Source organism: Gorilla gorilla, chromosome 21, assembly GCF_029281585.2.
Source record: "Gorilla gorilla gorilla isolate KB3781 chromosome 21, NHGRI_mGorGor1-v2.1_pri, whole genome shotgun sequence".
Classification (NCBI taxonomy): domain Eukaryota; kingdom Metazoa; phylum Chordata; class Mammalia; order Primates; family Hominidae; genus Gorilla; species Gorilla gorilla.
This window is the reverse complement of record NC_073245.2, coordinates 35,765,518-35,792,064: the sequence shown is the minus strand read 5'-3', so window position 1 is coordinate 35,792,064 and position 26,547 is coordinate 35,765,518. Positions and strand designations below refer to the sequence as shown.

General features: G+C 49.7%; 2 pseudogenes; one reads left to right on the top strand and one right to left on the bottom strand.

Annotated features, from left to right (window-relative positions):
- Positions 1 to 1,978: 1,978 nt before the first annotated feature.
- LOC129529034 (protein FAM27D1-like) lies at positions 1,979 to 7,485 on the bottom strand (annotated as a pseudogene).
- Positions 2,705 to 26,547, top strand: part of LOC129528986 (protein FAM182A-like) — a 28,485-nt pseudogene continuing 4,642 nt past the window's right edge.

The window sequence follows — 26,547 nt, the reverse complement described above, 5'->3', positions numbered from 1 at the left end:
AACTGGAGCCCGGATCCAGCCGCCGCCGCGGCTGCAGCAGGAGCCTCGCTGCAGCCGCGCTGCGGTGGCGTTATTTAAAGGGGACGCAGCCTGATTGCCAGGACCGGAGCGAGAGTCGGGCAAGGCAATGCGCACGCGCGAGGCGCGAGCGGCTTCTCCCGTCACAGTGGTTCCCACGGTTGTCTCAGAAACCAGTCCCCGAGGCTTGGCAAAGCAGGAGCCCTCAGTGGCAGTGCTTGTGTGTCAGGGTTCTGATGCTCCGGCCTGACCTCTTCACGGGATCGACGGGAAGGTCTCCGGAGGCCAGGAGTCGCCAAGGGCCGACCAGGATGACGAAACCGCAGGCGGAGTCCGGGGTAAGCAGCACAGCATCCCAGCCCCAGGCCTGCCTGGACGGTGTTGGTTGGGGTGAGTCTCTCCAAAAGTCATGCCGCCCTGAACTCGAGGACAGGTCGGCCTGCGTGCTCCTGGGTGATCTCTGACCTGCGGGTCGATCTCGTCGAGAGGAGAACCCCGAAGCCTCAGGGGTTGCCTCGGGGGGTGTGTTTCAATACCTCTGCTCTAGGAGTCTGTCTGTTTGTGTGTGTGTGTTTGTGTGTTTGTGTGTGTGTTTGTTTGTGTGTCTGTCTGTGAGTGTGTGTGTGTGTGTGTGTGTGTGTGTCTGTGTGTCTCCCATTCTCTCTTCTCTATCTCTCAGTCTCTGGGTTTTTCTTTCCTATCTCTGTCGGTTTGTGTGTGAGTGCCCATGTGCTTGTGTGTCTTTGGCCGAATATGCCCTGTGGGCCACAAAGCGGTTTCTTGCGTGGCGGCCTGTCTCATTGTTGAGGGACATCCTCTCCTCCGCTCCTGGGTGGACTGACTCCCTTGATCCTCTGTCCCAAAGGAATGTCAGGGACCCAAAGGGTCCTGGGGCTGGGGCTGGGGCTGGGTGCAGCCAATGTTGCGTCAGAGCTACCAGGGCAGTGGAGGGTTGGGGGTGGGGCGAATTTTGCAGAAACTTCTTTGCTCCTCTGGTAGGCATTGGAAAACGTGGCTTGTGTCAGGCACAGGCGCCCCCACCCCCCGGGTCCCAGGTATTCTTCGATTTTCGTTGGCATTGATGGAAAGGTCACTCGTTCCCCCCTTCCCCCAGCACATGCCTGGCCACCACCATTTGTTTCACCGTCGCCCCGTATGCCTCCGGTGACACACGTTCACACCATCTGCTGTGGGATACGCCAGTGCCACGCGTGATCACGCGGTCTGCACCTCGCATTCGCCCTTGTTCCTGTTTGCACGAGTCCTGTAAAGCGCGGTCGGCTTTCTGGAGCCCCAGGGCTTTTAGAAGCTGGGCAGGCCACTGCTCTTTCAAAGGAGGAGGGGTGCAGAGGGCTGATGGATCAGTGAATTTGCAGCTGACACTAGGCATCAAGACCTATGGGATCATTCTTTGTTGCAGCAAGGACCTGCCTGCCTGCCTCACCAGATGTGGCGACCCCATCCTATCTCACTCGGTGGGGGCCAAAATGGGATCTGAAGGGGAGTCCTGAGAACACAGCAAGACTCCTGAAGCTCCCCCTCCCTACCTCGGTGGAAGTCTTCTCAAGGAAGTCCTGAGGACAGCACTCCTGGGGGTTTGGCCGTGGGACAGGACAAGACTCCCGCGTTCCCCTCTCCCACACCGCCCCAAACTGGAGCCCGTATCCAGCCTTCGCCGCAGCTGCAGCAGAAGCCTCGCTGCCCCGACGCTGCAGTGGCGTTATTTACATGGGACGCAGCCTGACTGCCGGGAACGGAGCGCGTTTCCGGCCAGCCAATGCACTTTCGGGAGTTGCGAGCAGCTTCTCCCGTCACAGTGGTTCCCAGTGTTGTCTTAGAAACCAGTCCCCGAGGCTTGGCAAAGCAGGAGCCCTCCGTGATAGTGCTTGTGTGTCGGGGCTCTGAGGCTCCAGCCTGACCTCTCCACGGGGTCGACGGGAACGTCTCCAGATGCCAGGAGTCACAAAGGGCCGACCAGAATGAGGAAACCCCAGGCGGAGTCCAGGGGAGGCAGCATGGCATCCCAGCCTCAGGGCTGCCCGGACGGTGTTGGTTTGGGTGAGTCTCGCCAAATTCATGCCGCCGTGATCTCGATGACAGGTCGGCCTGAGTTCTCCTGGGATTCTCCCTCACCCGAGGGTCGATCTCTTCAAGAGCAGAACCCCGAAGCCTCAGGGGTTGCCTTGGGGTATGTGTTGCAATGCCTCTGCTCTAGGACTCTGTGTGTATCTCTGTGTCTGGGTGTGTGTGTGTGTGTGTGTGTCTGTGAGTGTGTGTGTCTCTTTGTGTGTCTCCCATTCTCTCTTGTCTCTCTGTCTCTCAGTCTCTATGTGTTTCTTTCCCTCTCTCAGTGTTTTGTGTGTGTGTGCCCGTGTGCATATGCGTCTTTGCCGAATGTGCCCTGTGGGCCACAAAGCGGTTTCTCGCATGGCGGCCTTTCTTTGGTGACCCTCTTTCTGCGTCTCTGCCTGGGTCATGAGGCGGGTTGTCAATCTTTTTTGCTGCCGTGGATCCGCTTTGGGTGTGTGAAGGCCTGGCCCACTTGAGGAGATGCGTTGGTCCCGGAGCAAATGAAATCTCATCCCCATCCTGAGCGGCCAGTTTCCTAGGATCAAGATGAACACGCTGCAGCTGAAGACAAGAGCCCCACAGGGGCTATTTGTCCCGCAGGAGAGCAGCGGACCCACATCAGAGAAGATGCTTGTATCTTTTCACGGCTCTTTTCTGAGAAATGAAGCCGTACCACGATACAGTCTGCAAGACGAAGCCAGGAATGGGAGATGGCAACAGTCCCTGTCACTGGAACGCTGGCCTCTCTGGACAAGCCTCCCCTTTGGAACCCCTCCCCTTATGACCATGGCAGTGGCACGGTGCTTTACCCTGCCTGGGCTCCGGCCTCTGCTCTGTCTTCCCTCTTGCTCTGCCTCCCCTGTTTCTCAGGGGCCTGGATGCCTCTCGCTCTGGCCAAATGTCTTCAACAAAGATGACTTCCCAGTCCGTCAGGGAGACACTTCCTGGAGATCCATGTCCTGAATATTTATCTCTCCAAACGTGTTTCTGCTGGATTGGGCAGGTCTCATGACCCTGGAGCTCTTGGCTTCCATACGTGTCTCAGGCAGGGAAGCTTCCTTCTTCTCCACGTTTCCCCTCATGGGTGGGTGGATTGCCTAGAAGGAGGGCTAGGCGACAGTGACTGGCCTTGTCTTCCATTACAGGTGGTGTCGCACTTGCTCTGCACTTCCTGTCTCATTCTTGAAGGACATCCTCTCCTCTGCTCCTGGGTGGACTGACTCCCTTGATCTTCGGGCCGAAACGAATGTCAGGGAACCAAAGGGACTGGGCTGGGGCAGGGTCTGGGTTTGGGGCTGGGTGCAGCCTAAGTTGCGTCAGGGCTACCAGGGCGGTGGAGGGTTGGGGGTGGGGCGAATTTTGCAGAAACCTCTTTGTTCCTCTGCTAGGCATTTGAAAACGTGGCTTGGGTCAGGCACAGGCGCCCCCACCCTCCGGTCCCGGGTGTTCTTCGATTTTCCTTGGCATTGATGGAAAGGCCACTCCTTCCCTTCTTCCCCCGGCACATGCAAGGAGAACACCGTTTGTTTCGCGTCGCCCCTTATGCCTCCGGTGACACACATTCACACCATCTGCGGTGGGATACACCAGTGCCACGCGTGGTCACATTGTCTCCACCTCGGATTCGCCCTTGTTCCTGTTTGCAGGTGTCCTGTAAAGGGCGGTCGGCTTTCGGGAACCCCAAGGCTTTTAGAAGCGGGGCAGGCCACTGCTCTTTCAAAGGAGGAGTGAGGCAGAGGGCTGAGGGATCAGTGAATTTGCAGCTGACACTAGGTCGTGAGACCTATGGGATCATTCTGTGCTGCAGCGAGGCGCTGCCTGCCTCACCAGATGTGGTGAGCCCATCCTATCCCACTCCGAGGGGGCCAAAATCCAATCTGAAGGGGAGTCCTGAGAACACAGCAGGCGTCCTGAAGTCCCCCTCCCTGGGTGGAAGTCGGCTCAAGGTGGTCCTGTGGACAGGATTCCTGGGGGTTTGGCCCTGGGACAGGACAAGACACCCGCGGTCCTCTCTCTCACGCCGCCCCAAAGTGGAGCCCGGATCCAGCCGCCACCGCGGATGTGGCAGGAGCCTCACTGCCGCGGCGCAGCGGTGGCGTTATTTAAAAGGGACGCAGCCTGCCTGTGAGGAGCAGAGCGCGATTCGGCCCAGCCAATGCGCATGCGCGAGGCGCGAGCTTCTTTTCCCCTCACAGTGGTTCCCACGGTTGTCTTAGAAACCAGTTCCCGAGGCTTGGCAAAGCAGGAGCCCTCAGTGGCAGTGCTTGGGTGTCGGGGCTCTGAGGCTCCAGCCTGACCTCTCCACGGGGTCGACGGGAACGTCTCCAGATGCCAGGAGTCGCAAAGGGCCGACCAGAATGATGAAACCCCAGGCGGAGTCCGGGGTAAGCAGCACGGCATCCCAGCCTCAGGCCTGCCGTGACGGTGTGGGTTGGGGTGAGTCTCCCCAAAAGTCGTGCCTCCGTCCATGATCTCGAGGACAGGTCGGCCTGCATGCCCCTGGGTTGCTCTCTCACCCGAGGGTCGTTCTCGTCGAAAGCCGATCCCTGCAGACTCAGGGTTTGCCTGGGGGTGTGTGTTTCAATGCCTCTCCTGAATGACTCTTTTTGTGTGTCTGTGTCTGTGAGTGTGTGTGCGTGTGTGTGTCTGTGCGTGTTTCTCCCATTCTCTCTTATCTCTCTGTCTCTCCGTCTCTGTGTGTTTCTTTCCCTCTCTCAGTGGGTTGTGTGTGTGTGCCCGTGTGCGTGTGTGTGTTTGGCCGAATGTGCCCTGTGCGCCACAAAGCGGTTTCTCGCATGGCGGCCTGTCTTTGGTGAACCTCCTTCTGCATCTCTGCCTGGGTCATGAGGCCGGTTGTCAATCGTTTTTGCCGCCCCGGATCCGCTTTGGATGTGTGAAGGCCTGGCCTATGTGAAGAGATGCATGGGTCCCGGAGCAATGAAATCTCATCCCCATCCTCAGTGGCCTCTTTCCTAGGATCAAAATGATCACACTGCACCTGAGGACAAGAGCCCCACAGGAGCTCTTTGTCCCGCAGGAGAGCAGCGGACCCACATCAGAGAAGATGCTTGTATCTTTTCATGGCTCTTCTCTGAGAAATGAAGCCACACCATGATACAGTCTGCAAGACGAAGCCAGGAATGAGAGATGGCAACAATCCCTGTCACTGGAACGGTGACCTCGCTGGACAAGCCACCCTTTTGGAACCCCTCCCCTTATGCCCGTGGCGGTGGCACGGTGCTGTATCCGGCCTGGGCTGCGGCCTCTGCTCTCACCTCCCTCTTGCTCTGTCCTCCCTCTGCTCTGTTCTCCCTCTTGCTCCTTCTGCTCTGTCCTCCCTCTTGCTCTGCCTCCCGTGTCCTAGATGCCTCTCGCTTTGGCCACATGTCTTCCCTGTCCGTTAGGGACTTCCCAGTCCTTGACTTCCCAGTCTGTCAGGGAGACATTTCCTGGAGATACCTGTTATGATTGTTTCTCTCTCCAAACCTCTTTCTGCTTGATTGGGCAGATCTCCTGACCGTGGAGAAGTCTCTCAGACAGGAAAGTTTGCTTCTTCTCCATGTTTCCCTTCATGGGTGGGTGGATTGCCTAGAATGAGCGCTGGGAGACCGGGACTGGCCTTGTCTTCTAGCACAGGTGGTGTCGCATTTCCTCTGCACTTCCTGTCTCATTCTTGAGGGACATCCTCTCCTCTTCTCCTGGGTGGACTGTCTCCCTGGATCTTTTGGCCTTAACAAATGTCAGGGAACCAAGGAGACTGGGCTGGGTCTTGGGCTGGGGCCGGGGCTGGTGTTGGGGCTGGGGCTTGGTGCAGGGGACGTTGTGTGAGGGCTACCTGGGCAATGGAGCTTTGGCGGTGGGGTGAAATTTGCAGAAACATCTTTGCTCCTCTGGCAGGAATTTCAAATTTTGTATCCGGTCAGTCACAAGCCCCCTCCTTTTTCCCAGGTGTTCTTTAATTTTTCATTGCTGTAATGGAAATGTCACTTGTCCCCCCCTTCCACCGGGCAAATGCTTAGACACCACCGTTTGTTTCACCGTCGCCACACATTCCTCTGGTTACACACATCCACTCCATCTGCTGTGGGATGGGCCAGTGCCACACATCATCGCATGGTCTCCACCTGGGATTCGCCCCTGTTCCTGTTTGCACGTGTCCTGTAAATTGCGGTTGGCTTCCGGAGCCCCAGGGCTTTTAGAAGCCGGGCAGGCCAGTGCTCTTTCAAAGGAGAAGGGAGGCAGAGGGCTGATGGATCAGTGAATTTTCAGCTGACACCACGCCTTGAGACCCATGGGATCATTCTGTGCTGCAGCGAGGCCCTGTCTGCCTCAACAGAGGTGGTGAGCCCATCCTATCTCACTCGGAGGGGGCCAAAATCGGATCTGAAGGGGAGTCCCAAGAACCCAGCAGGTGTCCTGAAGCTCTCCCTCCCCTGGTGGGAGTCAGCTCAAGGAGGTCCTGAGGACAGGACTCCTGGGGGTTTCGCCCTGGGACAGGACACCGGCCGCACCCTCTACCAGGCCGCTGCAAACTTTACCCCGGATCCAGTCGCTGCCGAGGCTGCAACAGGAGCCCATCTGCTACCACGCAGTGGCCATTGTTTAAAGGGGCAGCAGCCTGCCTTCCAGGACTGGAGCTTTAGTCGGCCCAGCCAGTGTGCCTCCGCATGGCTCTAGCTGATTGTCTCGTCACAGTGGTTTCCACTGTTGTCTTAATATCCAGTCCCTGAATTTTGGCATAGCAGGAGTTCTCCATGGCTGTGCTTCAGTGAAGGGGCTTCGTGCCTCCGGCCTGTCTTGCAGGAGTTTTAATACCCTTCCCATCCTGTGCTGCCTCCTTGCTAGGATCAAGACGACTGCACCTCAGCCAAGGACAAAGGCCTCACAGGTGTTCATTGTCCACCTGCAGGAGTGTGCCCACAGACCTTCAAGAAGATGGTTCTCACTCCTCTCACCCTTTGCCCTCATTGAGAAATCTACCCACAGCTATACACTGGGATGGAGAAGGAAGCTGGCTACAAGATGGGGCAAGCATGTCTGTCACTCAAACACTGGCCTTCCTGACCAAGTCACCCATTTGGCACATCTTCCCGGATGCCCGTGACAATGGCATTGTGCTGTGGCATTGGCCTCTGCTCTGTCCTCCCTCTTGTTCTGTCTGCCCAGTTCCTGTGAAGCCTAGAGGCTTCTTAGTCTGGCTCAATGTCTTCAACAAAGAACACTTCCCAGTCCATTAGGGAGAAATTTCGTTGGGGTCCCTTTTATGATTGCTTCCCTCTCCAAACCTATTTCTGGATGATAGTGTGTCATGATCCTGGAGTTCTGGGCTTCCATACCTGTCTTGGACAGGGAAGCTCCCTTTGTCTGCATGTCCCAAGTGATGGCTTCGTGGTCCATCCAGGAAGAGCGGGAGGCAACCCCACCGTGGCTGACCTTTGCCTTCTAGAAAAGTTAGTGTTGCATCCCACCTGCCTTTCCTCTCTCATTCCTGAGGGCCATCCCGTTCCTCTGCTCCTCGGGAAAGTGCCTCCAAGCACTGAATCTTTTGGCTGCCACGGATGTCAGGGAGCCAAAGGGACTGGGTTTTGCTGGGTGCAGGGGAGGTGGCGTCAGGGGTACCTACCAGTGGCGGGATGTCGGTGTGGTGTCATTTGTCGAAACCTCTTGGCCCCTCTGGCAGTCATCCCTGAATGTGGCTTGGACTCAGGCACAGGCCCTGTCTCACAGGTTTTCTAGTGTGCTTGGCTTTTCCTTGGCTTTGTGTGGGAGGTCCCAGTGACCCACCTGCACACACCTGGACGTCACTATCCGTCTCAGCATCGCCCCATACGGCCTCAAAGACCCACCCTGACTCCATCTGCTCTTGGGGAACATTAGTGCCACGTGTGGTCACATTGGCTCCATCTCGGACTCACCTCTGTCTCTCCTTGCACATGCTGCGGAAAGCAGTGTCGGGATGCCATAGCCCCGAACCTTGGAGATGAAGTCAGGCCACTGCTCCACCTAGGAAGGAGGGAGGCAGTGGGCTCATGGGTCAGTGCATTTTCAGCTGACAGTACTGCCTTGCAGCCCTTAGGATCTTTCTGTGCCCCAGCGAGACCCTTCCCGCCTCACTGCATTGTAACCCCATTCCTGATCACCCCGTGGGATCCATAGTCAGGTTGAAGAAATCTACCCAGCTGCACCCTGAAGCTCCTCCTCCACCGGCAACCGAAGCAGAAGACCGATCAAGAAGGTCCTGATGACAGGACCTCTATGGGTACAACCCTTGGGTCTCCCGCAGGACCCTATCGTAGTCCTCTTCCCACCCGCCGCCTCGGACTGCGCTGCCGCCGCCACCGCTGCCCCAGTCCCCTCAGCCGCGCATCGCCGCCATTTTTTAAAGGTTCCGCCGCCGGACTCTCCGGAGCAAGCGGGGATTCGGTCTCGCCAGTGCGCATGCGCAAGGCCTGAGCCTCCGCTTTGGTCCTAGTGATTGCCACTGTTGCCCTTGGATGGGTCCCTGAGACTTTGCGAAGTAGGAGCCCCGTGTGATAGTGCGTCAGAGTCGGGTGTGAGAGCAGTCCTGGCCAGGGCATTAACAGGATGGTCTCCGGAGCCTGGGATTCTCGGAGGGTTGACCACCAGGAAGAAACCTCAGAAGGAAGAAACCTCAGAAGGTAGAAACCTCAGGCGGATCGCCGGGGCGGCAGCGCGAGATCCCAGCCTCAGGCCCGGATTTGGGGAGGGTCGACGAGGCCCCTTTCCCAATCTTCACTTCACCCGCCGCCGCCCCAGTCCCCACAGCCGCCGCTCCGCGGTCATTTTTCTTTTATTTCTTTTTTTTTTTTTTTATAGTCGGAATCTCACTTTGTCACTCAGTCGAGTGCAGTGGCGGGATCTCAGCTGACTGCAAACTCTGCCGCCCAGGTTCAAGTGATTCTCTTGCCTCCGCCTCCCGAGTACCTGGTACTAGAGGGATTAGTCAGAATCGGGGCTAAGACCAGTCCTGGCCAGGGCATCAACAGGATAGTCTCTGGAGGCCGGGATTCACGGAGGGTCGTCCAGGAGGAAGAAACTGCAGGCGGAGGGCAGGGGAAGCAGCGCGGGATCCCAGGCTCAGGCCTGCACGGACGGTGTGCCAGTGAGTCTCTTCAAAAAAGGAGAGGTTTGCTTGTGCGCCAGTGGGCTGCTCTGTCACCAGTGGGTTGTAGTCGTGGAGAGCAGAACCCTGAAAATTCAGGGGCTGCCTGGGTGTAGGTGTTACCCTGCCACTGCTGTATGTCTTTGTGCGTTTGTGTGTGTGCGTATGTCTCTCTCTTGTTTCTCTCTCTCCCCTTTCTCACTCTTTTGCTCTGTGTCCCTGTGTGCATGTGAGTGTGTGTGTTGGGACATATGTGCCCTGTGCGCCAGAGGACGGTATCTTCTACGTCCGCCTTTCTTGTGGTCAGCCTCTCCCCGCGTCTCTGCCTGGCTTGTGTGGCCCATTGTCAGTCATTTTTCCGGCGGTTCCAGTTTAGGTTTGTGAAGGTCCAGATGAGGTGGGGAGCTGCGTCTCTCTCATAAGAATTTGAATCACCTCCCCATCCTGAGAGGCCTCTTTTCTAGGATTAAGGCCTCCACCCCCAAGCCAAGGATAATAGCCTCACCGGAGAGGTCATTGTCTACCTGCAGGAGCAGTGCAGAGCGACCTGAAAGAAGATGGTTCTCATTCGTCTCTCTCTTTCGTCTCCTTGAGAAATCTAGCCACAGGGCAACACAGGTTTTGAGAGGATGGGAACGGGACGTGGCAAGGATCTGTGAGTGTGCAGGCTGTGTTTCACATATCATTAAACATAGTCTAGGGAGGGTTCTGCAGATAACTGGCGTTTAAGTTTGTTTTATTGAATCAAGGAGAAAGAAAAAATACTGAGAAAAAAAGACACAACTTGCCTGCCAGCCCATCTGACTGTTACAAATTTAATAGTAATTTTAATTTATCTTCTCATGTAAAGATCCTTGGCAGTGATACCTAATTTCCTAAGATAGCCTTGCTTTATACTGTGTGATTAAGATGTCATGCATATCAGAGTATCTGGAAATTCTTCCCAACGTCCTTTACATACGTGATTAATCACATTTCCAAAATAACATACCAAAACGAATAACAGAAAATCATTTTAAGTTGTGGTTCCTTCATGCACAAAACATTTCATGTGTGTCTGGCACTCTTCCTTCCACAGATTTCATCTTAACCTAAGTGTTGAAATGCTTGTGCCCTTTGATTAATTTTTCTATGTAAATACTTTGATAATAAGCTACATTGAGGCCGGGTGCAGTGGCTCACACCTCTAATCCCAGTTCTTTGGGAGGCTGAGGCCAGCGGATCACGAAGTCAGATCAAGACCATCCTGGCCAACACAGTGAAACCCCGTCTCTTCAAATATACAAAGAATTAGCCAGGTGAGGCCAGGCTCTGGCTCATGCCTGTAATTCCACACTTTGGGAGGCTGAGGAGGGTGGATCACCTAAGGTCAGGAGTTCGAGACCAGTCTGCCCAACATGGTGAAACCCTGTTTCTACTAAAAATACAAAAAAATTAGCCGGGTGTGGTGGCAGGCGCCTGTAATCCCAGCTACTCGGGAGGCTGAGGCAGAAGAATCACTTGAACCCAGGAGGCGGAGGTTGCATTGAGCTGAGATCATGCCACTGCACCGTCCGGCCAGGGGGACAAGAGTGAAACTCTGTCAAAAAAAAAAAAAAAAAACAAAAAACCTGGTCTATACTAAAAATACAAAAATTAGACCCTGAAGGTCACGTCCAAATGAGAAAGACATTGTTTGGCTCAAATTGTCTGACACTAAGGAATAGTGCAGACTGGACAAGTGAGGTGGCTGACACCTGTAATCCCAGCACTTTGGGAGGCCGAGGCTGGTAGATAACCTGAGGTCAGGAGTTGGAGACCAGCCTGACCAACATCATGAAACTCCATCTCTACTAAAAAAAACTACATGAAAATTAGCCGGCTATGGTGGTGCATGCCTGTAAATCCCAGCTACTCAGGAGTCTGAGGCAGGAGACTTACTTGAAACTGGGTGGCGGAGGTTGCGGTGAGTGGAGATCACACCACTGCACTGTATGTATGTATGTATGTATCTCTGTATGTATGTATTTATTTATTTATTTTCAGAGAAGCAGGGAATCTGGAATTTTGGGTGAAATGTCTGTTTCCAGAAGCTGAAAATGCTCTCAAATGGAAAATTCAGGTTAGCCTTTATCAAGCTTCTCCTTGTTCTATGTGTGAAGAGCATGGGACAGAGGGAGCAGCTTGAGTCAAGTCGGGATGGTAGGATGGGACAGGTGGCCAGGGCTGCTGCACTGGGGACCCTGGTGGAGGATTTGGCTGGAAACACAGGTGGGACCAGACCATGAAGACTCTCAAACACAGACCTGAGGACTCTGACCTTTATCCTGGGGGCGGCAAGAAGCCATGTTAGGTGAAGGAACAAGCCTGTTTCTCCCTCAGCACTAGTGCAAGGAAAGGTCAGGGAGGCCCTCAGTGGAAGCTTGCTGCTGGATTTGTTGATGTGCCTTTTCTCCTGCCTGCACTAGGGTCAGAATAGCCTGGGGCACTGCACACTTCCTACCAGGAATAGAAGGCCCCACAGCTATAGCACCTCTCTTCCCTTTAGTTCTTTGGAAGGATGAGCAAATTATTCACCCTCTCTGAGCTTCAGTTTTCTCATCCATAAAATGATGAGAGTACACCAACCTCGCAGGTCACAAGGATGTTGTGAAATCAGGTGAGCACAGCATAGCAGGTGTATTTTTGGGTCCTATTATTACATGTGAACTAAATTGCCTTGTAGAAAAGGCACAGGCTCAGGGGACCTGTGTTTCAATCCCACTATGCCCCTGTAATGCCCACCTCTCAGGGATGATGGAAAGATTAAGTTCACGGAGATGATGCTTGTGCAGCATCTGATACCCAGCAGATACCTAAGAACCTAACCTACCACCCACCTGAGCAAGCACAACAGTCCTGCTCCTCCTGCAAGCACTGGGGATGCTGCCTTCCACCTGCCTTAGAACACTGCTCCTCCTCCCTCTCTGCAGGGGGCATTTTGTAGGCCTCAGTCGCTGGGCTTGCTGTCCTCTCACCTGCCTCTCAGCACGGGGCTCAGAGCACACATTCTTCACCTTTGCAAGAAGCTTCTCTATGCATCCCTGCCCCCAGGCTTGCTGAGTGCATTCACCTATTGTCTTATTTATAATCAGGACAGAGTTGCTCCCTACTGTGTAGATGAGGAAATGGAGACCTAGAAAGGGAAGGAAAGACCAACACTTTGAGCACCTGCAATGTGCCTGAGGCAATGTACGCATCAGCTCTGCTTCACAGCAGCCCAAGAGGGAGGTATTATTCTTCCCCTGTGTAAATGTGGGTGTTGAGGCTCAGAGAAGGGCAGTGACTTGTCCAAGGTCACATAGCAAGCAACCGTCAGTGGCTGAGGGCTAACCCAGGTCTTTCTGACTTCAGAGTGTGGGATTTAGAACAAACATTTGCAACGTGAGATTGACAGATCCATCCCCCAGTGCTGTTCCAAAGACCAGATGGGGTCATAAGTGTGTGAGTACCTGACATGGTGCCCAAGGACTGGGAGTAGAAGCAGAATCCCATCCACCTCCACCTAATCATACAGAGAAAGGAGACAGGAGCCCAGGGAGGGCAGTGCTGTGCCCAAGCTGTCAGCAAGCAGTAGGCAGAGCAGAGGCCCCTGCTTTCCCAGGCCCACCCCTTCCCAGTTCAGGGCAAGGCCACCTCTCCAGGACCTTTCCCTCCCCTAGAGAGGAAACTGCCCAAGTTCCTCTGACCAGACAGGAGAGTGAATGAGAGCAGAAAATTCCACTTCGGCACACACACCTGGAGCCTGAGGCTGAAAGCTGGAATCCCAGACTTTGACACTCAAGAAGGCACCTCCACACTCTTTCAGCACCTCCACCTGGGACCTTCATGAGCAACTTGCTTCCCTCCCAGGGGAGACACTGGGGACCTTAGAAGGCACTATGAGTTGGCAGTGACTGCAGCAGCGTGGTGGGATTGCGGGTGGTTTAGGAAGCAGGGGAAGCAGATCACAGCACTCAGGATGGCCAGAGCTGAAGGCATCAGAGTCCCCTGCCCTTGCTCTGCCAAAAAAATCCCACGGCATATTCCCTTCCCACTCCACACCTCCCACGGTCAGCAGTAGGCCCCAGAGGAGGAGCAGCGAGGCCTCAGGAGGACGGCAGCCACTGCTGGCAAGACGTTGGTGTTCTCCTGTTGAACTGCACAGGTTTTCAGCATCAGACAAGGTCGCTCTGTGACCATGATGCGTCAAGACAAAGCAGGGTCATTTGGTAGCTATCATGGCTCAGCTCATGCAAAACATGGACAAAAATGACCTCACACCCCCTCCCCTGTGTCTATGTCATGACCACTACCCCTTTGTCAATTGCAGCGTTAGCTTTGGTCTTGTCTTCCTTCCTTCTAGGTAAGATTGGGGAAGATGCCAGGTGATAGAATCCACCCTGCCTCTGACAGCATCCAATCTGGAGCAAAGGCTTCTTTCAACCCTCCCCCAAGCTCCCAATACAAGCCCAAATTCTGGAACAAGTCCTTTCCAACACCTCCTTCAGAGAAGCTCCCTGGCTCCAGGCAGTGCTTGCTCCCCTCATTGCAGCAGGAAGCCTAGCTTGCGAACTGCAGGTGTGCTCCAGGTGGTCACTGGATGCAAGGTATTGACAGATGGATCCCATCGATACCCCCACTGCATAACCATGTAAGCATATCATCCCCCATTTGCACATGAGGAAACGGAGGTTCACAGGGTGGGGAAGGGAAGACATAATTTGTCCTTCAAATGCGATACCGGTGAGCTGTGAGAGGCAGCACCCCTCATAACTCAGCGAGGCAGTGGGCACACCAGGACCCTCCAAGGCAGATCGGGTGTGTGGTCGCCCCCATTGCATAACATGGGTGGGAGTTGGACCAGAAATGGGTCTCGCCACCTCTCCACTGGCCTGACCTCCCTGCAGGCCCCTAGGACAGGCTTAGCATCTGCTTGCTGGCAGGCCTGGCCACCAGAGGTCTTTTCTTATGTCTAAGGTCCCTGTAGTTGTGGTTCACAAGATTGGGGCTGCTCCTGAGATTCAGCACCACACAGGCACTGCCCAGAACTGTGCCATGGTGGTGGGCACTCGCTTTCCAGATAGGGCCCATGTTGCCAGCAGGCATGATGCATCATTTACCCCACCCTGAGTGCAATATGTGGTTTTATAGAAAAAAACTTGGGCCAGGTGCGGTGGCTCACACCTGTAATCCCAGCACTTTAGGAAGCCAAGGCGGGCAGATCACAAGGTCAGGAGCTCAAGACCAGCCTGGCTAATATAGTGAAACCTTGTCTCTATGAAAAATACAAAAATTAGCCACATATGGTGGTGGGCGCCTGTAGTCCCAGCTACTCCAGAGGCTGAGGCAGGAGAATCGCTTGAATCCAGGAGATGGAAGTTGTGGTGAGCCAAGATCATGCCAATGCACTCCAGCCTAGGTGACAGAGCAAAACTCCATCTCAAAAAAAAAAAAAGAAAGAAAAGGAAAAGTATTTGTAGACGAATGAAGGGGATTCCTTTGAATATTGAAAATGATTTTATTTTAGCCATTGGTCTGGCACTCATTCTGATGGGGTGACATGTGTCCCTGCCTTAGTCAGCAGAGCACAGGAGTGTGCTACACCTCCCCTCATCTGAAGATTCAGCCCATGAGCAGGAACGCCTGTCTTTGTGTCATACCAACAGAGAGGATGTGTCTGGTTTCACCATTCACTGCAGAGGCAGAAATTACCCAGAAAGAAGAGAAAGTCTGTTCCTGGGAGTGTGTCCTTTTGATGCAGCATGGGGGTCATCTCCCTTCCTTGGCCAGGACCCCCAACCTGAACACAGAGATAGAGAACATGTGAAGGGCTCCCATTCCCAGGTGGTCCAGGGTGCAAGCTCTGAGCCTGTGGTCCTGGTCACTGCCCTTTTCTCCACAGCATGGCGGTCACCATCCTGGGCTGGGGCACAGAGGGGCTTTGCAGAGATCAGCATAACTAAAGCATCACTGAGATGCTGCAATAGGAACCGTGATACCTTCACGGGCTGCCAACGCAGCCTAAGCTCTTTGTTGCTGCACTCAGTGTCCCCAGACAGCTGTGTGGCTGTCACTGCCTCTGGTGTGTCCATTTTACTTCTCTTCTCCTGCCTGAGCTTCTGCTCTGAACTCTGTCTCTAACTTACAAGAAATCAAGCTCACTGGATTCTGAGCTCTTCGGGGTCAAGGACTGTGTCAGTAGTTCATGTCTCTTTCTAGAGATCACAGCTTAGTATCTGGCACAGAGCAGATACTCAGCCAATGCCAAATGATTCATTTGCCAGAAGGCTGAATTTCATCCATAATCCTAGTCGATGCAAATACATTGTGCCGGTGGGGTGTGTTTGTCCTCTGAAGGCATTTTCCCAGGCTTTGTAAGTACATACAGGCCATTTAGAAATTTGAATGTTAAAGAGTAAAGGAGCTTAGAAAGTAAGCATTGGAGAAGTGTGGGAAGGTGGTATTATTTGCAAAACATTCCTGGGTCCTTGTGAGTTCTATACACCCTGGATGAGCACTGATTCTGGGCCAGGACAGACACCCAGCTGGACCCAGGAGATACTGAGGTGAGTAAAGCCAAAATGCCTCCCTTCAGCAGGAGGTGGGCAGTCACACCAAAGTGATAAAGGCACAAAACGCAGAGGCAGCAGAGGAGCAATGACTACCTTGTTCCAGGACTCTGTGACCTCAGGGAGAGCTTTCAGAGGAGGACATCTGTGCAAGGCTTGGAAGGATGAACACAAATTTGCCTAGCAGAAAAGGGAGCCAAGCAAATCCTGATGGAGAACAGCTTGGGTGAGAGTGTGAGCCACAGGATTGAGGGGCACAGGCATGGAACTGGAGGAGCAGAAAGAATGAGGGGGGATAAAGTTGGGAGGTCAGCAGAGGTCAGTCACAGAAGGTTTTGAATCCTGGTGAGGGAGCAATGGGTGCTGCACAAGGGACATGGGCCTGGAGGAGATGCAGTTAGCTCTGAGTGAAGATGGAACATGCCATCCACCAGGGAACCACAAGATGCAATAGAAATAAGAAACCTGCACAAAGAATGAGGGGCCCAGGGGTAGCACCAAGAAGGTCCCTGTCAGAGGCCAGCTTTGAACGGAGACAGAAAAGACTCTTGAGGGCCTCAGCTGCTGCAAACCTCCTCAATAAATCACATTTTACCTTCGAATATTTGCTAAAGAATACTAACTATTGGAAGAGCAATGGCCCATTGATAATAATTATTCCCTCAATGTACATTTTTTACAATTCTCAAAATGCTCTTAGTCCAGTCTCTCATTGGAACCCCCATAAAATCCCATTTTACAAATAGGGAAGTGAGGCCCTGTGATGTCACACCGAGGTTTGCAGCAGTTCCAGGATAGAAAATAGGGAGCACTTTCATCTCAGCCCTGGGTATAAGTCTCAAAATTCCTTTTCGGGGAGGGGGTCCCTGAGGCCATCAAGCAGCCCATAGTCCAAGTCTTCTTCTTCCTCCTTGGGCTTCTCCACACCTGTGTCCAAAGCCTCCTTCTCCTCCTTTGTTATCAGGTACCACTACCAGTTGTTGGGCAGGCAGACCTCCTGCTGCTGCCCATCCTAGGCTGCATCCTCCAACATGGGTGCACTGTGGTTCAGCCAGCACCTATACCACCTGCAGCCCAGGGCTCCTGTGGTGGGCCTGAGGTTCCTCCCTATCAAATGGAGATATGCTGGGGTTGCTGCCTTTGCTGAAGCCCATGTCCAGGTCATCTTGGGGGTGGCCAAGGTTACAGGGTCCTGGGGACAGGCCAGAGGGCTGCAGGAGCAAAAACCAAGAGGATGAGGGGATCTCTGAGTCAGACCACCTGGATCCACATCCCAGAGACTAGCTGCAAGGTCTGGGGAAGACTGGTTCACCTCTCTGGGCATCAGTTTCCTCCCCTGTAAAGTGGGAAGAATAACAGATTCACTTCTACAGTTGTCTCTGAGCTTTACAGCAGGTAATGTGTGCAAAGTACTTTGCGCAAGGCCTGGCACATGGTAGGTGATAATAAATAATAAACAGGGTTACTGTGATATCATCATCTGAGCTAGGTCACTCATGCACTTCTCCAATGCTTCACGTTTCCCCTCCATCCCTCACAGGGTAGCAGCAAGTGAAAGGGATGCCCCTGGCCTTGAGGAGCTCACATCTACTTATTTCCCAGGGGTCTCTGTCCAGTGCCCACCCATGCCTGGCATGCAGTAGGTGCCTCATCCACATCTGGTGAAAGAGTGGAAAGCAGGTCATTATCATGTATTGTTTGGCACAGAATCTGCAGTAGGGGACAGAGAAGTGAGTGACTGTAGTTGTGCCCACCAGTTCCTGTCCCTGAACTTTCAGGGATCAAGAGGCCTTAGCAAGTCTCGTACCAGGGAGTGGGCACTGTGTGGTGAAGCAGGAGGCAGGTCCTAAGAAAGGCAGTGGGGTGAGGAGAGGAGCTCTGCCTTTGAGGTCTGGGAGATCCTCCACCAGGACCTCAACAAAGGCCCCGGGCAGGTCATCCCTCCTCCCAGAATCTCTCTGTGCTCTTCTATATAATGGGGCTAGCCTGGAAGAGATACTTGCACAACCATGTTCAGAGCAGCATCATCCACAATAACCAAAAGGTGGAAGCAACCCAAGTGTCCATGGATAGATGGACGGATCAACAAAATGCTGTCTATGCATACAGTGGAATAGTGTTCAGCCTTGAAAAGGAAGGAGATTCTGACACCTGCAGCGTCAAGAATGAACCTTGAGGACATTAGGCTGAGCAAAATAAGCCAGACCAAAAAGACAAATGCTGTATTATTCCACTTTTCGAAGGCACCTAGAGTCATCAAATCCATACAGACAGACTGGAGAATGGTGGCTACCAGGTCCTGGGGAGGGTGGTGATTGGGGAGTTGTTTTTAAATGAGTTACAGAATTGTAGTTTTACAAGATGAAAAGCATTCTGGAAATTGGTTGCACAACATTGCGAATGTATTTAATGCCAGTGAAATGTAAATTTAAACATAGTTAGACAGTAAATTTTAGTTTATTTTACCGCAATTTTTATAATGGGGTAGTTATGCCTGTCTCCTTGTGTTGCTGTAGGATTTCGTGAGATAACATATAAGGAACCACCCAGCATGTTCCCTGGCACATAGTAACTGTTCAATAAATCACAACTGGATGCTATTGAAGATAAAGTTACCTGACTTCTCTGAGGCTTCCTCTCTTCAGCTGAAAACTCTCCCAAAATTTATTAGATGAGACCCTACTGTATTATACTGGGTTCATAAATAGCACTCCCCCTTTTCCCTTCCCACGGAGTGCAGTGAATAGAAGACACTTCTCTGCACCCCAAAAGCTCCATGCTGATTGTGAGAAGGAAATGCTGGATGGAGGGGTTCCTGGAACTACTGTGAGGGGTGAGCTTTCCCCAGATGTCTAGAAATGAGGCAGGGGCCCTACATCTTCCACCCCCACTAAGGTTACCTTGCAGTTCCCAGCTGGCTCTATATTTCCTGGAAACTGCCACTTTTCTGCCTCCATTACCTCATAGCCCAGTCAGCACCATTATCATCATCACCATGATCGCCATCACCATCCTTACAATCACCAACACTACCATCATCGCCATCACCATTCTTACCCTCGCCATTCTCACCATCATTATCATTACCATCACTATCATCGTCACTATCACCATTCTCACCATCATCATCCTCATCATCACCATCATCCTTACCATAACTATCACTATTATCACCACCTTCGACATCACCATCCTTATCATCACCATCACAATCACCATCACCATTCTCACCATCACCTTGTTCACCTTTACCATTCTCACCATCATCATCACCTTCATCATCCTCAACATAACTATCACTTCATTATCACCACCTCCACCTTCACCATCACCATCCTCACCATCATCATCACCACTATCACAAGGATCCTTGCTACATGAAACCGTGCATTCTGGGTAGGAGGGCTCTTGGGTCAGGGCTTCTAACACATCTTGTAGGATAGAAACCGAGCCCCTCAGGGTCTCACAGTTGGTGAAGTAACTGATTCTTGTGAGGTCATATTCCTCTGGGTGATGTGGGATGTCACAAGACCAATAAATATGGGCTGAAGCCCATCGCATCACTTCTTTTCTTGTAAAATAAGGTCCATCATAAGTAATAATTGTACGATAGCAGAGAATAAGAGCTCAGCAAATGTAAATAATTTCATGCTATGAGAAGCATATGAAGTGGAGTCCATATTCTGATAAGCATCTATTCCAGTGAGGGCAATTCTTTACCACTTCCATGAAGGAAGGGAAAAAATATTATTACCACATTACCAGAAATCTGTCTGGTCTAGGCAAGGCAGTTCCTCTTTCCAGGGTCTCAGCATTGCTCATTGTCGGCAGTCAGGGCACTCATCTGGGCAGTAGGCAGCACTGCTGCAGGGAAGTTCATGTTATTGGAAACGTGTAGCATCTTCTCCTGCTACCATCACCACATTGTCCATGAACCCACTGGGCAAACGATGAGGAATCTGGGAAAAGTTCTCATAACCAGAATATAATCATCCACATCAGGATATCAGCATTCACCCAACACTACTGTCCAATCAACAGATGCTATAATCTCATCCAAATTTTCTCAGTTGTGCCCTAAATACATTTTTTTTTGAACTTTGTAATTCAGGATCCAATCCAGGATTTCCCATTGCATTAATTGTCATGTCTCTTAAGCTCTTTCAACTTCAAAGAGTTCCTCTGTTTTTCCCTGTTTTTCATAACCTTAAGAGTTTTAAGAGCATACGCATTTATGAAGGATGTGTTCACCTTTTTCCATCTGATGTGTTTCCACATCCAGACTTAGGTCATGTATCTTTCACAAGAAAACCACAGAAATAATGCTGTGGTCTTCCTAGGACATCCCAGCAGGAGGCACATGATCAAGTTTGTGCCAGATTTCTCCACCACAAAGTCATCATTCTTCCAATTGTAATTGAGAAGTATTTCATATGAAGATATTAATTACACATACCCATGAATGCATATGTAAAATACATACAAAATATTATTTCAATGTCTAACCAATATAAAAGTTATTAATTAGATATGTTTAATTTTATTTCCTACTAAGTCTTCAAAAACTGGTGTGTGTTTTACCCTGACAGCACATCTCAGTCCAGCCTAGCCACATTTCAAGTGTTCAATATTCACATGGCTGTGGCTACCATATTTGTCAGGGCAGCACTAAAGCACTAAAGAACCTCTTCCTTGGAAAAGTTCTAAGCTTTCAAAATGTTTGGCAAATACATTTCATAAAATTCTTCAGAATCCATAAATAAGCAATTACACATTTAGTAAGCCATAGAATGCAACATGACATTAAAAATGAATCCCTCGACAAAAAAGAAGGTAGGCAAAATTTTCTTCAGACCAAATGGACAAATCAATTATGATTACCTCAAATGCCAATTATTATTTATTAACATCTTTCATTAATACCCCCAAACCCCATCAACAGGTAAATGAATAAATGCATTGAGGTCTATCTGAACAATGTCCCAATTCCTTACCATTCTTACTTCTTTTGCAAGCAGAAAAGACTCAGTATCAGCAAAGACTATTCAGATAGTTTGTTCTTATGCCAGTAGTTGTAATTTCCTGGAGGTCTATGTGATATCAATTGTGTACTTCAATATCTCTCACAAGTACTTTTCCTGTTTGGCCATTTTCTGTGGTATATCCATGCTCCTATTTTCTCTATTCTTTTATTTCTATCCCAGACTTTTCTTTTATCCTACAATTCTTTATCCTAAAAATATTAATTTAAGGATAACGTCACAAAATATTATATTTCTTCAGATGATACTCCAAATTGATACTTAATATACAGAAATGACTATCATGGACATAACCCACAACATGTGAAATGTATGGCTCATTCTACTGACATTATACAGGAAAGTTAATGACAACTGAATTTCTAGTCATTTTCCACCTAACCGGTTGCTTATAAAACGTCAAGGAATTGTAGGTATGTACACAGTGGCTATTTTTGGGTGGGGTGTTCAGCAACTCTCCTCTTGAGAGCCCCCCTTTTCTTTGAGGACCATTTCAATGAGAACCAACTAAGCCGGACCCAACCTACCAGCCCCAGCCCTAGAGGTGATCATAAAAAAAACCAACTGGAATACAGGATAGCTCTGTCCTATAGCAACCTAAAACACCACCTCCCTTGATGTGCATATAGAAAATCTGTGTCTTGTGGCCGGGCATGGTAGCTCATGCCTGTAATTGCAGTACCTTGGGAGGCCAAGGTGGGCGGATCACAAGGTCAGGAGATCAAGACCATCCTAGCTAACACAGTGAAACCCTGTAAGACTCTACCCTTGGATCATAGCAACTGTTTCAGTACTTTTTTTTGGAATCATCAGGAAGGACTCTTGCTTTTTCTACCACTGTGGTCTGCGAGGACAAAGTAAGTGTATTTGTAGCACTATCTCTTGCTACAGAGAGAGAAGAGAGTCATCTTCAGAAGGAAAAAATGAGGCTAAAACAAAAGGAAAAGTGTCAAGAGAAAGAAGGAGAACATTTCTTGATGATTTTATATAAGCCCCTGGGTCCAGCTATGCATGACAGCGACTTGGGTTAAAGCTCTGTCACTTATGGGACCATTGACTTAAATATAACATAAAGTATTAAAAGCTATGAACTTTTAGATGAAAATACAGAAAAAAAATCTTTGTAATATTCAGTTAATCAAAAATGTTTTAGATGAAGCCCCAAAAACCAAATGCACAAGAACAATTAATAAATTGGACCCCATCAAAATTAAGAGCATCTGCTATTTGAAAGATAGTGTTATGAGAACAAAAAAGAAACTCAAGGGGAAAATCCTGTCAAGTCTCATATCTAATAAGGGATTTGAATCCAGAGTATACAAAGAAACTATTAAAATTTAATAATGAGACAATAAGCAAAGAAAAAAACAAAAAAGGAAGAAGCAAAATAAATGTGAACATACACTTTACCAAATATATACAGATGGCATGTAAGTACATAGATACTAAATATTATTAGGCATTATGGAACCACAATAAAATACGATTGTACAAACATGAAAATGTCTAAAATTTTAAAAGAAGGCCCATACAAAATGTTGGCAAGAGTGTGGAATTCTTATATACTGCTGATAAAAATATAAAATGGTACAACCATTTTGGCAAACATTTTGACAGTCTCTTAAAACTAAACCTAAACCTGTTAATTATTACACTCCTAATATTTACTCAAAGTTAGAAGAACTTATATACATGAATGTTCATTGCAAATGTATTTGCATAAGTCGAAAACCGGAAGCAATGCAAAAACCCATCAACAGGCAAATGGATATATAAGTTGTGACCGATCTGCACAATAGAATACTACTCAGTCATAAAATTAATGACCTATTGATGCCTGCAATATAGCTGAATCTCAAAATAATTATGCTGTGTGCAAGATGCCAGACCCCTCCTAAAAAGGGTCCATACTACACTTCATTTGTATAAATGTCTAGACAAGGCAAACTATTTTATAGTGACAGATTGGTGATTGCCAGGGAGAGTGGTAAGGTAGGAAGATACAAAAAGTTTGGGATTATAAAAGGGCAGGGGGAAACTTTTATGAGTGCTGGATATGTTCATTATTTTTATTTTGGTGATGGATTTGCAAGTATACATAAAAAATAACACGCAATGGAAGTAGAAACAGTAATTTTGTTTCTTTCTTAAAAAAGCACAGTTTACTTACTAATGGGATGTGTGTGCCTGTTGGGCACACAGCACAACTTTTCAAATCTTAAAATTGGACTGGATCTCAACCACTGGACCTTATTCCTATTCCACACTGACTAGCACAATACTTGCTTTTATCACGGTAATTAACAACACCCACCTTAAAGGTAAAGAAATGCACTTCTAACTAACTACTTTTGAAACTCTGAACTGCCTCAGGCTAGTAGTTCTTAAGGTCTCCAGCAAATGTTGCTTTGTTTCTCTCAAAAATACACAGCCTGGGCAACATGGCAAAACCCCGTCTCTACTACAATTAGAAAACTTAGCCAGGCATAGTGGTGCATGCCTGTTGTCCCAGTTGCTCAGGGAGGCAGAGGCTGCAGTGAGCCTAGACCTCACCACTCCACTCCAGCCTGGGGGACAGAGTGAGACCCCCATCTCGAATTCACACACACACATACACAGACTCACACGCTATCCACTGGTGCCCCTATCAGTTAAACACAGCATCTCAGGGCACCTTAGCACACAGTGTGAGAGCCGTGGTCCTAAACACTTCAATTAAAAGTGAAACATCTCTGGCTGGATTTTTAGAATATTGACTTTTTAATGTTTTATATTATATTTATTTTTATGTTTTAATTAATTTATCTGAATACAAGAATCCAGACATTTGGAAGTAAAACAATGGAAAACATGTCTGCAAACACTAATCAGCACAAAACTCATGTTGCTATGTTATTATTGACAGTTTAGACTTAAGCCAAGAAATATTGCTAAGATAAAAAAGATTTTACGATGTCAGTCACTAGAAAAGTATGCCAATTTTAAATATGTATAAATATAAATATCCCTTCAAATTATTTAATACAGAAACTGATATAACTAAAAGAAAAATGGACTAGTCTACAATATAGATTTTAACATACCTTTCAATTACCGATGGAACCAACAGAAAAAAATCCATAAGAGAAAGGGAGATTGGATGAACACAATGAACAAACTTGACATAAACGTACATATACAGAATGTGACACTCAACAACTACTGAATACACATCCTTTTCCAGTGCACGTATCATATTTACCAACATAGATTATATATCGGAATTTAAAGGTACTCATCAGAGTATTCAGTCGTGGGATTTTGCCTAAACTTGTCTGGCCTTCAACAGGGTTCAAATACAGTTAAATTCTTATTTCATCTAAAGAGTCCTGTCCTTTTTTTTGGAAAATTTACCGCAACAATCTAAATTTGCAACAACTGAACCCAGCCCTTGGAACTTGAAGTTTATTCTAGCCGAAGGCAGATTAAACTGTCTAAGTAGTAATGTCCTTCAAATTGTTGTCCCCTGCTCCAGTAACGGAGTATAGCCCCAAGAAGCTAACAGACTGTTTGTGCTTCATACTATACATTCTACATTACATCAAAACACGGTATAAAGCCTTGAAATCAGCAGCAGAGAGAAAATGAGATCAACAACCATCTAGCTGTGACCTCACTACTTAGTAATTACGCTTTTAGCTGACTCCTTTACTTGATTCCTAACTGCTTATTTCTGGCAGGGTAGCACTAATCCCTGACCAAGCTGACCTTTTAAGAAGTGAGCAGAACGAAAAGGCTGTACCACCAGTGATCAGCTTAACAAGCTGCAACACGAGTCACTGGCTGCAACTCATATTGTGGGTTTTAAGAGCTCAGAATTAACATGGAAATACTATTGACTCCAAAAGAAACCCAGAAATCTCTGGGAATCCAGCAAAGATAGAAAGGGTCCTCTCAATAGTCACCACTCACACTTTGCTTTGTTTTGGTAGCTATTTTTGTTACATACGGAGAATATCAAAAAAGTATGCCTTTTCCTCATTGTGAATGCTAACCCTAAAATGGTAAGGCTCTTGCAGGTTGAAACCCCCAGGCTCTCACTGGCCCTTCAACAGAAGGCAGTGAAGTCACCTGCAAGAGTGATCACCCAAAAGCTTCCAGGCTGGACGAGTTGGGACTCAGTTCTTGCAGTTCCCAAATTCACAGTTCTCTTGGGACACGGTTATTTATGGAGCTCCTGAAGATGAGAAATTCCACCCAGGAAATTCTGTTTATAAAAATTATTCACATCTAATTATCTCAGGAGACATTAACACAGCAAAGTTGAAAATTTCCCATTAATTGTTAATCCATGGAGAAAAACTGGACAATTATTTTTTAAAATATGAAAATCTTCATATAATACAAATTATACTCCCACATGTGATTCAGTTTCTATTTATTAATGCCAGAGAAGTTAATAATTACGAATTGCCAGTGGTTAAAAGAAACAAATCATTCATCGTTGGAGAAGTGCAGAAGGTTTAAAAGAGGTAAGAATTAGTTTTTAGCTTTGGGGCGTTTTATGTTTCCAAAAGGTTTTGCTCTTTTTTTTTGCTCATGGCTTTCTCTCTCTCTCTCTCTCTTTCTTTCTGATTTCAGTTTCTTTTGATTTCTCCTGCTTAGAAATGGTGAGAGAACTTTGGATGTGGAACGTGGAGGAGGAGGAACACGAAGTGGGGATCTGCACTTGGGCTGGTCAGCACTGCTGATGCCCAGCAAAGTCACTGCCTGGTCCACATCCCGGAGGGGTCTCTGCGCCTCAGTCGGCATCGCAGCTGATGGTAAAATTTTGGTGTGGCAGAAGAGTGTCCACAAACTTCGGAAGGTATCCGCTACATCCTCCATAGCCGTGTATCCCTGCCCAGGGCGATCTTCTCGGGGAGCGGAAAGTCCTGCTCATGGGCCAGGGCTTGCTGGCTGGAGCCACTTGCGCGGCGCAGCCCTGGCGGAGGTTCAGGCGGCCCCGGTGTCACAAGCGGCTGTGAGTGATGCCTCCTTAGGGCCGGAGTGGTCCCAGGGAGGCTGCAGACCAGGGCTGACCAGCAGGCAGCATGGTGGCCGCGATGGAAGGTGATGGGGTTCGCAGCGCCAGGGCACCCAGCAGAGCCCGAGCCCGGGCATCCCGCATCTCCAGCAGCATCGCGGGTAGGCCTGGCGCTGGTGAAGTGGCGGCCAGTGCACAAGGCCCATGACCCAGTCCCAGAGGCCAGCCCATCGTCAGCTAACTTCAGGAACCCCGGGCTAGCTGAGGCCCCGGGCCTCATGGGCAAGACAAAGGGCAGAGGGTCAGCAGGCCGGGCCGACAGCAGGTAGTGCAGGCCTGGCTCCACCGCCGCGGAGCTCGCAGGGCGCAGCAGGCATCGGGCAGTGACCAGGGCTTCCAGAGGAGGCTGTGCACCCCTGCAAAGGCTCCTGCCCGGCGTCCAGCCTATCCGCGGAGACTCCACGTGCACCCCCTCCTCATTGTCCTTGTCTAGGGCCGCGCCAAGGTCCTCGCTCCCATGGCGTGGCTCCGGGGCGCAGGAGCCTGGGCTGAGCAGGTGGAGTAGGGTGAGCTCCGCCAAGAACCCAGCGAGAGTGGCGCCCCAGGGCGGCACAGGAGGCCGCATTTAACGTGTCAATCATCTCAAAAATTTTATGGCATCTTCTTTTTTTTGACATCTTATAATATCTATAATGTTTATTATATCTTGTGATATAATTA